At 40.3% G+C, this 13,283-nt stretch overlaps 1 protein-coding gene across 1 annotated transcript in view; it reads right to left on the minus strand.

The window, feature by feature from the left end:
- BMPR1A (bone morphogenetic protein receptor type 1A) overlaps positions 1–13,283 on the minus strand; it is a 131,798-nt gene that overhangs the window by 47,346 nt on the left and 71,169 nt on the right. Inside the window, exon 2 of the mRNA XM_039233706.1 lies at positions 11,076–11,190. The gene's annotated coding sequence lies outside the window, so the exon portion shown is untranslated. The remainder of the gene's footprint in view (positions 1–11,075; positions 11,191–13,283) is intronic.

The raw sequence follows: 13,283 nt of genomic DNA on the forward strand, positions 1-13,283 counted from the left end.
TGGAATCCTCCAAGCTTTGCAGTCAGTTAGTGAGAAGTTCAAACTTGTTACTGCCGTCTCAAGAGAGGGCAGTCTTTTATTTTTTTTAATGTTTATTTTTGAGAGAGAGAGAGAGCGAGAGAGCACGAGTCTGGGAAGGGCAGAGAGAGAGGGAGACACAGAATCTGAAACAGGCTCCAGGCTCTTAGCTGTTAGTACAGAGCCTGACGATGCAGGGCTCAAACTCACGAACCATGAGATCACAACCTGAGCCAAAGTCGGATGCTTAACCAACTGAGCCACCCAGGCTCCCCACAAATGAAGGCAGCCTTGTTGGGGACTATGCCCTTATACCTGTAGAGTCTGACGCTGACTTGGGGTAGGTGTTATCAGAACTGTACTGCAGCATTATATATATGATTATATTTAAATACACTCTTGGATTTGTTTTGCTAAAATTTTGTTAGGCTTTACATCTATATTCATAAGTAAGACTGGCCTATCATATTATCCATGTCTGGTTTTGGTATAAAAGTTATACTAGCTACACAGAATAAGTTGAGGAACTTTCCTTATTTTGCTGTTCTCTGGAACAATATGTATAAATTTGGACACATTTACCACTAGAATAGTTTGATAAAACTCAATTTTAAAATCTTCTGGGCCAATGCGGTACCTGGGTGGCTCTGTCAGTTAAGACTCCAACTCCTGATTTTTGGCTCAGGTCATGATCTCATTGGTTCATGGGTTTGAGCCCCACATTGGGCTCTGTGCAGACAGTGCAGAGCCTGTTTGGGATTCTCCCTCTCCCTCTTTCTGGCCCTCTTCTGCTCACTCACCCTCTCTCTATCTCTCTCTCTCTCTCTCTCAAAATTAATAAAAATAAAAATATATAAATAAATAAATCATTTGGGCCAAGAGGTGCCTGGCTGGCTCAGATGGGAGGGTATGTGACTCTTTTGATTTTGTGGTTGAGTCTGAGCCCCACATTGGGTGTGGAGATTACTTAAAATCTTTTATGTTTTTTTTTTTAATTTTTTTTTTTTAATTTCTAGGAGAGAGAGACAGCGTGAGCAGGGGAGGGTCAGAGAGAGAGGGAGACACAGACTCCGAAATAGGCTCCAGGCTCTGAACTGGCAGTCAGCACAGAGCCCGACGCGGGACTCGAACCCACGAACCGCGAGATCATGACCTAAGCGAAAGTCGGGCGCTTAACTGACTACGCCACCCAGGAGCCCCTTGTTTAATGTTTTTTAAGTTTATTTATTTCCTTTGAGAGACAGAGAGACAGAAAGCGAGCATGGGAGCTGGGGAGGAACAGAGAGAGAGGGAGAGAGAGAATTCCAAGCAGGCCCTGAACCACCAGTGCAAAGCCCAACATGGGGCTTAGTCCCATGAACCTTGAGATCACGACCTGAGCTGAAATCAAGAGTCGGAAGCTTAACCGACTGAGCTACCCAGGTATTTAACTATTAAGTTACTTTTTTCTTTTAATGTTTATTTACTGAGAGAGAGAGAAAGAGAGGGCGAGCAGGGAGAAGGGCAGAGAGAGGGAGAGAGAGAACCCCAAGTAGGCTCTGTAAGCACAGAGCCTGACATGGGGCTCAAATTCATGAATCATGAGATCACGACCTGAGCAGAAATGGAGACTCAGACACTTAACCAACTAAGCCACCCAGGCGCCCCTATTAAATTACGTTTTAAAAAGAAAACTGTCATTTTATTTAAGTTATAAAATTTATTGACATAAAGTCATTCAAGGTATTCTCTTATTTTTAAAAAAATCTCTTCTATATTTGAAGTCATGTGCCCCCCTTTATATACCCAATACTATTTGTGCTTTCTGGGTTGTTCTTGACCATTCGAATGATTTATTTTATCAGCCTTCTCAAGAACCAATTTTTAGCTTTTGTAATCCTTTCCTATGTATATTAAAATATAATTTCAAACCCCAATTCGGTCACTAATTACGTAGAAGCTTGCATAAGCTTTTCTCTGTGCCTCAGTCTTCTCATCTATAAAGTGGGAATAATAACTGTACTTACCCCACAAGGTTATAAAGGTTAAATGAAATAATCCCTGTAAAGCATATGGAACAATAAAGCTAGATAGCAAGTGCTGGCTTTTATCTTCATCTGGTTACTTCTCTTCAATTTATTCTGTTGTTCTTTTCCTAATTGAGGTTAGATGCTTAGCTTATTAATATTTTTAATTTTTTTTGAGTATTTAAGGCTTCAATGTGTCAGACAAGTATTAACATCCATGTTTGCTTTATTGTTCAGTTCTAGATGTTTTCTGATTTGTATTATCATTTTATTTTTGAGCTGTGGGATTTAACAGAAGTCTGTTTTAAAATTCCCAAACATGGGTTTGTATATATGGCTTGTTATTCATTTTTAGTTACGTGGATTTGTTGACAAAAAATATGGTTGATATGATTATTTGAAATGTTTTAAAACTTTATTTATATTTCGAAATGCATTACTATTTTCTGTAGAGCCTAGTAAATGGTCACATTTAATAAAATGCTAACTTCTAGAACTGAATGACCTTGCCATACTCTCTACTTAAAAATCTATAAATAGTCTTATTTTAATACGCTGGAATTAGCAAGATACCAGAAGAACTGTTATAATCTGTCCTTTGCCAGCTTTTCTAACATCGTCCTCCCCCTCCTCCATACCCTTACGATGTTCTAACTATACTGAAATCATGGTAGCGTTCTCTATAGGCATTCCCTTCAGATTTCCATTCCTTTGCACAGCCTCCGTGCTTCACCAGGTTGAGTCTAATTCATTCTTCAAGCCTTGATCTGGGAGTAATCATGGCAGGCAATCCCTGAGCCTTACTCCTCAGGTTGAGTGAGCTGTCCCATCTCTACTTCCAGTGCACCCAGAACATGTACCGTAGCTGCTTCCCAGCTGGTGGCTCAGTCGGTTAAGTGTATGACTTCGGCTGAGGCCATGATTGATCTCATGGTTTGTGAGTTCAAGCCCCTGTCAGGCTCCGTGCTGACAGCTCAGAGCCTGGAGCCTGCTTCAGATTCTGTGTCTCCCTCTCTCTCTGCCCCACCTCCCCCCGTGTTCTCTTTCTCAAAAAATAAACAAGCACTAAAAAAAAAAATGGTACCTTAGTTATGAGAGAGCAGTCTTAATTTAAGACAATGGGAATAAACTATTTCCCTTTGAAAGGAATAGATAGCATAACACCCAAAGAGCCTGAGTGCAAGGTCCACAGAATGTCTACAGGATGAGTTCTAGATTTCTCTACAGGAGAGAGTAGGACTACGACTAAATTTTCAGTGGTGTCCAGGGAGATACCAACAAGTAAGGGCAGAGCACATCCTTTCTTCAAGCCTGGAGCTAACGACTGCTTTTCTGCAATGCAGGGATTCAAAAAGCCACTAGATCTAACGGATCTGCTACACTGCTGAAGAAGCTCCCAGCTGCCGTGCCTGGAAGCGCTGGGCACTCCTCCCAGAGCGCCAAGAAATCACTAGCAATTTGTTGGCTCCTGTTATCAGTCAACAGGACAGAAACAATTCTGCCATCCCATGCTGACAGCTTTGGCAATGAACAGATGCCTACAGCCAGAACTAAATGAGTGCTTAGGGAAGCCACGACCCCCATAAGTGGGCGCAAAATAAAATGCAGTTCATTTAAAGGGAACTCAGCAACCAGAGGAAAGGCTAAGCTCAAAATGAATGAGAACAGGTGGCTTCCACTTAGGCAGAGCGGGTGGACAGTGCACACACACGACACCTGGATGGCATCTGTCTTCTCAGTAAAGGAGAAGAACACACATGGATGTCCAAGTACCGGAGCTGCCAAAAAGGACAGCGATGAAGGACTTCAGCCCCAAAGACACGGTCGGAGCAGCTCAAAGAGGACACCGGCATTACAACGACACTGTTTCAATGTGAAGAAAGGGGAGCGCCCCTGGGTTTCTATAGTGCTGCCAGCTGACGTGCTTTTCAGTAAGAACAAGCTCCAGTACAAGCCCCTGATGCTCAGACTCCAAGGTCCTAGAGATGATCTGTGCTAGATTCTCTGACAAACTCCAGTAGGAGAGTTGGAGCATAGACCTCTAGATTTTCTGAGGCAAGGATATGACTTCATGACACCGTTTGAAAACTATAGCTCCTGGCATGATACTGGGCCCCAGTAGAGAACCCAACCATGGAACATCAAGGATTTAGTGACCAGAGCTACCTATCCATGATTCCCAAGGTCAGGTGAAGCAGCAAGCTATTCTATGACAGAAATGGTATTTTCATAATAGTACCTAGGCAATGGTAGAGGGCACAGTAAATTATAAGTCCAGAACCTCATGTCACCTCCCCTTATCACAACAGAGGTCTTTTCTTCTGCTCACACTAACAACTTTAGAGTGGGTTCCTTGTTACCAAGGACAAAAAAGAAAAACCTGGGGCCTGGCTGACAAAGACAAATAAACAATGGACTACCACCACTCCAGAGCCCTGCTTGGAGGACTCTGAAAGACAATGAGGAAGCAGAAATTCTCTCAGCAGGCATGGCAAAGAGAGAAGTGACCAAACGTGAAAAAAACATGAACTCCTTAGGAGTGGTGAATGGTATGGCTGATCGGGTAGGGCAATGGAAAGAGCAAACACAGAAAATAAAAGCGAAGGAATCTGGAGAAGAAGTATGTTGATGGTTCTATAAGAGCCCAAAGTGTCAATCTATTATGTCTTACGTTAATGCCCACCACAAAGCACCAACAGATGAGGTGCATTTATCTACTTTCCAGACTACAGATGGAATGACTTGTCAGTTGACTGCAGTCAGCTTTTGCTCTCGGCTACCTCAATGCTTGACCAATAGGGTCATGAATGGAGGAGCCATAATGACAGACAGGAAGGCTTTGCATGGGCTCCTCCTTACTGAAGGTGGCCTAATCACTGCCACATGTGGGTATAGAACTGACACTCCAGATGTGGGTTGTATTCCTTGCCCACAGTATATGGTACTGCCAGCACCACGGTCCCAAGGTTTCTAGATCAGCTCACAAAGAGTATCAATTATGGCCTCAGGACCAGTTACAGTAGTGGGGATTACAGCTTGTTCCACTAACCCTCTTGTTTTGGAGATTTCTTTTAGTGATTAAAATTGGCCCCCAATTTGAAGTGGGCAAAATGGGCTTAATGGAACAGGAGGCAATCTGAGAAATAAAAACAGGCTTTATCAAACACTCATGGTGCAAGCAACACAATCCCTCACCCTACCAGCCTCATTACAGCTGTGGTGGGCAGCTCTATGCACTGACAGCATCTGATACCAAGTATATGCCAAGGCACTGCTGTTTTGCTCCTGAGGGTTTTCTCCAAACCTAAAGAAGACTGCTCAGCAGTATGTAGGCAGAGCCATACAAATGCTAGAGTTAAAACTCCAGGGGCCATCTTCAATTAACAAAAGATGGAAAGTCATTGGGTCGCCCGGCTGCTCAGTCAGAAGAGCATCTGACTCTTGACCTCAGGGTCATAAGCTGCAGCCCCATGTTGTTGGGTGTAGATTACTTAAATAACCAAAGCCTTCCCCCCCCCCCCAAAAAAAAAAAAGATGATGTAAGTTGGCTGATAAATGTCCTAAGCTCCCTATCTTTTGGTAGGACAATACTAAGATGCATTCAGAGGGTCGCCAGAGGGACTGAACTCCAGTTGCCCGTAGTGATAGCCAGCTCCTTAACACACATCATGTAACTTCTCTCACCTTTCCTTTTCTCTCATTTCTGCTTCTGTGGATCACCTCACAAATAAACTACCCAGCCGTAAGTCCTTTTCTCAGGCTGTCCTTTCAAAGGAGCCCGAACTAAGAAGTGGGGCAGTCAAGACTCAAATGAAAGCAATGTGGCTCCACGGCCTGTGCTTGAACAAGAGTGTGGTGACTCTTTCAAGCAGCAGAAGAGGGTGCAGGGCACTATAGGATACAAGCATATACACAGCAACAGGGAGATTTTACCTTTCTAATGGTGAAGAAAACTGGGAAAAAAGGGGGCAGACTATATGTAGCCAAACCTAAGTCAATTAAATACACACACACACACACCAAAGACATATTCAAAGACCTATAGCCAACGAATGAGAGTGCTTTCCTATGGCAGAAGGAGACGAAAGCAGAGTGGAGATCAAACAGAAAGGAAATAAAATCAATCAATAAAGGGACCTTATAAAGAACAAAGTAATTTTACTGCTGTAAATGTGCCCTGATAAACTTAAGTTTCTAAGTCAGTCTGAACATACTGTCACAACATTAAATGGAAAAGTCGGTAATACTTGTTCTGAATCAGCAGTTATCAAAATACATATAGAACTATGAAAATATTTTCATTTTTAAAATTAAAAAAATATTTTAATAAAAAAAATTTTTAACATTTGTTTTTGAGAGTGAGAAAAAGAGTGTAGGTGCATGCATGCATGCATGTGAGTAGGGGAGGGGGCGGAGAAACAGACACAATCCAAAGCAGGCTCCAGGCTCTCAGCTGTCAGCACAGAGCCCAATGAAGGGCTTGAACTCACGAACCACAAGATCATGACCTGAGCCCAAGTTGGACGCTGAGCTACCCAGGCAGCATACCTGTAAATCTTTTTAAAAATTCATCTCTGTGAGACCTAAAATCATTCGTCTTCAGAAACACTGTTGTCACTATTCTGAGAGAAGAATGACAGAGGGGACCTTCAAAAAATATATATTTTTTGGGGTGCCTATGTGGCTTAGTCAGTTGAGAGCCAGACTTCAGCTCAGGTCATGATCTTCAGGTTTGTGGGATCAAGCCCCACGTCAGGCTCCACACTGAACATAGAGTCTGCTTGGGATTCTCTCTCCCTTTCTGCTCTTGTCCCATGAACACATGCTCTCTCTCTCTCTCTAAATAAATAAATATTAAAAAATAATAAAAATAAAAAAGGCAATACTTTGCTTTTTTTTTTTTAATAATATCTCCCTTACAATATGCTAAGGCTTGAAACATAAGTACAACAATATCTGTTGTATGTAAACAAATGACAAAATGAAGAGACCAATAAGATAGCAGAACATTAATTTTAATGCTTCCTTAAACTTAGAAAACATAGGGTTGTGTGGGTGGCTCAGTTAGTTAAGTGTCTGACTCTTGACTTCAGCTCAGGTCATGATCTCACAATTTGTGAGTCTAAGCCTAGCTTGCGGTTCGGTGCTGAGGGCCTGGAGCCTGCTTGGGATTCTGTGTCTCCCTCCCTCTCTGTCCTTCCCTCACTTGCGCGCTCTCTCTCTCTCAAAATAAATAAAAATAAACTTAAAAAAATAAGTAAACTCAGGAAACTTAGATCCAACCAGATTTGAAAAATTACTTAAGTGTGCTATTGTCGCTGCCCAGCATTATCTGTACTATCCAGATACAGTGCATGGACATCATCACCTCTTTCCAACATCCAGTCAGATTAAATCCTGATTACCTCATGCCTAACACCTCCTACAACCTTCTGAGCTCCCTGACTCCTCATTCCATTCCTCTGATGATGTATGTTCACACAATTTCCTTAAAGTAAAATTTTCTTTGTGTTACACTTCCTACCCTCTCCAAAACCTCTACCATATTCCTAGGGAAAAACTCATTTTCTATCAACCAGCTTTCCTAGAAATACCTTCTAATTCTTTCTTTACCTATCAAAATTCTACTCACTTTTCACAATCCAGCTCAAATAATCCCTCTTGTGTTCTGTCTGTACTTCTCAATGCTACAGAACCCTAATTAAGAAGTAATGACTTTACTCTTCTGGAATTTTTCATTTTTATTTGGCAGTATTGATTATTGTTACTCACATTACTTGTATACATACCTTACTGATACAACTATAAACAGTGAATGGGGACCATGTTCTTTATTTTCTGATTCTTCCTTTATGACTTGCTGTTACACAGTTTAACAGGGACCAAAGTAAGGAATATCCTCTAGGACAAAAACAAGTACTCTGGGGCCTTAAACTAGGAAGGAACATATTCTTAGAGTCAGAGAAATATAGATTAGAAAGGGCCTCAGGTGGGGCACCGAGGTGGCTCAGTAGGTTGAACGTCCAACTTCGGCTCAGGTCATGATCTCACAGTTGGTGGGTTTGAGCCCCATGTCAGGCTCTGTGCTGACAGCTCAGAGCCTGGAGCCTGCTTCAGATTCTGTGTCTCCCTCTCTCTCTGCCCCTCCCCTGCTCACACTGTCTGTCTCTCTTTCTCAAAAGTAAACAAACATTAAAAAAATATTTATAAGATAAAATAAAAAAAGAAAGGACCTCAGGGATAAATTGGCACTTGAGATGGGTTTTTAAAAGTTGACAGGCCTTCCACAAGAAAGAAAAAGTAGAAAAAGCATGTCAGGAGAAAAGAGTAATATGAATAGAGAGGAGAGAAAATATAAGGCAATTTCAAATCACTGACTGAGGAGTATCATACCTGTAGGGGTCTAGAAAAAGAAAATCAAACATTTGCTAAATAACCACTGTTTAAATGTTTTCATAATTTCAAAAGTTTTATTGTTTCTTGCTTGAAACAAGAGCAGCCTAACTGTCCCTCTGCTTTTGGCATCCCCCTTCCCCTTCCAAAATATCATTCATATAACTGCCAGATTAATTTTTACAAAATACAATTATAACCCAAAAATACCTCTGTTAAAATTTTTCAGTGACCACCACCTTACTCACAAAATAAAGCCTAAACTCCTTACCACAGAAGTCAGGGTTCTTCACAGTCAAGAGCCCTCCCGGCCTTGTCCCTCAAACTGCCTCTCATACCCTGAATTCAAGCCATACAAAATGATTTCTCCTGTCTTTTGTACTTTTGATATATCTCAAATTTCCTTTGCTTACACCGGAATCTGAACATGAAATCCTCTGGCCTCTCAAATTCCACTCTGCAAACTTCTACTCATCCTGTAAGATTCTACTCCAATATCATCTCCTACAAAGCCTCCCTGACAATTTTGAAGCCTGCCTAGGTGTTGCCAATACATCTTCCCAATGGCACTTGAATTAAATGTTTGCATACTCAGTTCTAGGGAGATTATTTATTCTGTGAGAGCAAAACAAGGAACCCATTGCACTGAACATTTTGTATTCTCAGCGCCTAGCATAGTGCCTGACTTAGAGCAGCTATATTTGTAAACGTTTAAAGGGAGAAAGAAGTGAATGGACGCAGGCGAAGGTATCACTCACTGAATGCTAGACTGTTAAGAGACTGACTTACCAGTTTGTCCTTACTTTGATAGTCTAACAAAGAGTCACTGACGGTACACGCAGAATTATTGTTTAGAAAATTTCAGCCAGCAGTGACACGTAGAGGGAAGCAGAGTGAAGACAGGCACAAAGCTGGGAGAGCCCTGCAATATTTCAGGTAAAATGTAATAGAGGGGCCTAACCTCAGATGGTGACAGGGGGATTAGAAAAGAGAAGACATAAACATTCACAGCACATTACAGAGGGAAATGGATGGGACTGGATCTCTGAGGTAGGAAGGAAAAGGTAAGGCATCAGATTCAGCACTGAGACTTTGAGCGTGGATGACAGAGAGGTCCAGTAACAGACGTGGGAACCCTACGTATGAAGCAAGCGGTTGAAAATACAGGCCGGAAGCTCAGAGTGTATCATGACTGAGATATACAGGTTGAGAGAGATCATTCTAAAGGTAACTGTTGAAATGAGATGAGAAAAAACAAAGAAGAAACAGAAAGATTTCAAAGACAGAACCCTGCAGAAGTCATTATTTAAGAGGAGGAGGAGAGAAAAAAAACATGAAGGAGTAATCAAAGAAGTAGGACTAGGAGGAGCACAGGGTCATAGAAACCAAGAGAATTTCAAAAAGGGAAAATGGCAACCACTACAGTGATCAAGAGTATGGAACCCAATAAAAGGCAATTAAAAAGCCGTAAGTGTTTTTCAAAAGAGCAGACACCAGTTGGGCAAAATGAGAAAGAAGAGTGTGCATAGGAAGCAGCAGCAGTGAGCACAGATGACCACTCCAAGAGGAGAAAGGACACACCACTTCATAGTATATGTCCTATTTATTTTCCTAAAATATAGATCCCTGAAGAATTCAAACCTTTTACCTGATAATTTGAGTCTATAAATGGATTGAAAATAACGAACTTGGGACACCTGGGCGGCTCAGTTGGTTAAGCTGCCGACTTCGGCTCAGGTCTTAATCTCACGTTCGTGGGTTTGAGCCCAGCGTCGGGCTCTGTGCTGACAGCTAGCTCAGAGCCTGGAGCCTGCTTCAGATTCTAGATCTCCCTCTCCCTGTGCCCCTCCCCTGCTCATGCTCTGTCTCTCTCTGTCTCAAAAATAAATAAAACATTAAAATAAATTTAAAAAAAAAGAATAAAAAGAACGAACTTGATTTCTCCGTACATAAACTCTTAGAACGGCTGCTCTCCCTATCCCTGGTGTCACTGCAGTTCCTGAAATAAAGCCTATCTCCAAGATGTGCTATTTGAAGACATTTTTATCCTGAATCCTATAATGTGTGAAAAGCTTCAAAATAATACAAACATCTTTTTTTAATATCTGCATTCTGAATTCTGCTTGGCTGGCTTTAGAGAAAATAAATGTCTTTCTCTTTCTCTCTCTCTATATATCCTTTAATGCTTATTTTCTACAATTAGAGTGAACAAACTGACAATAAATAAAATAATAAATAAATGACAGCGGTGCCTGGGTGGCTGAGCTGGTTGAGCGCCTGACTCTTGATCTCAGTTCAGGTCATGATCTCATGGTCATGAGATCGAGCCCTGCATCAGGCTCTGTGCTGGGCATGGAGCCTGCTTACGATTCTCTCTCTGACCCTCTCCCTACTCACGTTCCCTAGCTTGTGCTCTTTAAATAAAGATAGATAAATAAATAATTAAAATAAAAAATTAATAAATACATTTTACTCCCGAAGAGGTTCAACATGTATAAGGAGAGAAAAATATATTAGAACTACTTATGAACTCATACGGAGGTTGTTAAAGAAGTTAAAATAAAGTTGCAGCAGTGATACAGAAGGACTATTTTCAATTGGTCAGAAATGAGAGTATTCATATTATTCTAATTATTTGCGTAGAAGTCTTCTCCTTACCTCAGATATGTGGCTAGATAAAACTGCACTTCCAATTTTCTCCAAACAGCTTTGACCTATGCTTCCATCTCATGAATTCCAAGACAGTATTAAACTGATGCATATTTTCATAAATCTGTTAAAAAAAAAAAGAACTTATTTAGATTAAAGAAACATGCAGAAGCAATACTAAAAATATGTCCTGTGTTAAAACTATGCATTTTGAATGTAAAGTCCATGAGAATTCCCCAGTACTTTAGCCTACTGCTTTACCATTTTCCCCACCTCTACCCAAAGAAGTTTCCCATTTTGCATATTTTCAACTTTACAAAGGTAACAGTAGTTCTGTGGAAAAAATGACTCACATGTAAAATTTCTGGATTAGCTTAAACTTTTGAAAAAAAAAAAATCACCTCTTAAACTGGAAAAGCAGGCACAGTCAGAAGCAAGGCTAAACTGTACAATTCTACAATACTCAAATTCCTACTTCGACAAAACTGTATTTGACCATCCAGCTGATATCCCTATTTTCACTTTTTATCACAAAATCTCTGTAAGCAGTTTTCATTTAAGTCAAACTTTTCCCTAGAATATCAGGACCTGGAGGGGTCAGGAATGAATCGCATGCTTGGTCTAAGCCCAGGGGATGGGTTACAACTATGTGACCACTGGCATTCAGTCCCCCTGTTGCCTTAAGGGACAAAATTCATAAATCTGGAAGAGGGAAACAATGAAAACTTTAAATTTATTTAATGAAGTGTGCTGTTTACTTAGAGATCTTGAAAATAATTTTGTTGACTGTATCGTTTAACCGAAACTTCAAATAGTAAAGCATTCTGTTTCATATTTTAAAAGGACAAATTTTAAGCTGTACGAACACTACCTATGTCTCACTGCAAGGTCAAAATGCCTTTGTCTTCAAGCACATTTGGAGGTTTCATTTGTGTCACACTGAGGTTTAGGAGTCTTGGCAATAATGACTGAATTCATGTAAACTGGGGAACCTGAAACTGCCTAGCATATCAGATAGCAGCCTTTCTTAAAGACAAGAGCCTCCACTCAGCAGACAGGCTGCCACAGGACCATGCTGAATCTTTCATGGTCCAACTAAAGACAGACTGACCCTGAAAGCAATTAGTAATGCTTTGTCTGCATTTAGGAGCTTTTACTGTCTTCTCAGTGCACTGGTTACCTACAACTTAACTGGTCCCTAACATTCTTCAGGGTACTGATAGGACTATACAACTCTTAGAATATCACTTAGAGAAACGGAGATACAGTGTTTAGGATTTTTTTTTTTTTGAGATGTTCAAGGTCTTAAAAGAATTTCCCTTATGTAATCAAAAAATAAATGCATTGTGGTTCCATTTTAGAAATGACAAATATTTCCCTCCAAAGCTGCTCTTTGCCAACAACTCCATCCTTCCCAAATGGTGTGTGTGGAAGAAAAGAGGGAAGGCAATCACTATATTAAGCAAAGCTCAGACTAACCTATTCTCATAAAGGTTAAAACAATCCATCAAAATGACTATGTTTAAAAATATATGGCCTGATTCTAATTTACCAGGTATTTCTAATGGATCAAATAAAATTAACATGCGAGCCACTTACCAACCATTTTTTATTATAGCACTATTTATTACAACACTATTTCCTTGGTGTAAAAAAAAAAAAAAAACCCTTAAGCTTTAGATTAAATCTAAGGTTAAATCTAAGGTTAAGAAAAAAAGAAAAAACATAATTAAAAAATCTTTAAATACACTACCTTCAAAATCTAAGATCCTGCCTAAATTGTCTATCCCCCTCCATCCTCTCAATGTACAAATGACAAAAAATGTAATTGTCTAAAGATTGAATTTAAGATCAGCTAAGGAAAACCAAGTAAATGTGACCTTACTACTAAGAGGTAAATAAACAATCAATCAAAGGACAGGATATACTTCACAGTACAGGTCTGAAAATCACTTTTTACAAACTAAAACTGTGTGAATAAACTAAAGCTTTCCCTAACCTTTGCAATATAGTGCTACAGTCCAGTAAGCAGCGATCAGTAAATATGTGCCACTTTCATCATTTAACTTACAAAGTAATTTACCAGAGGCTTTCAGCCCCTATGAACTTGTGTTTAACAACCACAAAGATCCAGTCAAAACTGAATACTGAACAAGTATAATAACACTTTCATCAAAGATGCTGTGTCTGAAATTTTCCAGCCTGTTAGTTCTAGAA

Source organism: Hyaena hyaena, unplaced genomic scaffold (genome assembly GCF_003009895.1).
Source record: "Hyaena hyaena isolate Hyena2069 unplaced genomic scaffold, ASM300989v1 scaffold_78, whole genome shotgun sequence".
Lineage (NCBI taxonomy): Eukaryota > Metazoa > Chordata > Mammalia > Carnivora > Hyaenidae > Hyaena > Hyaena hyaena.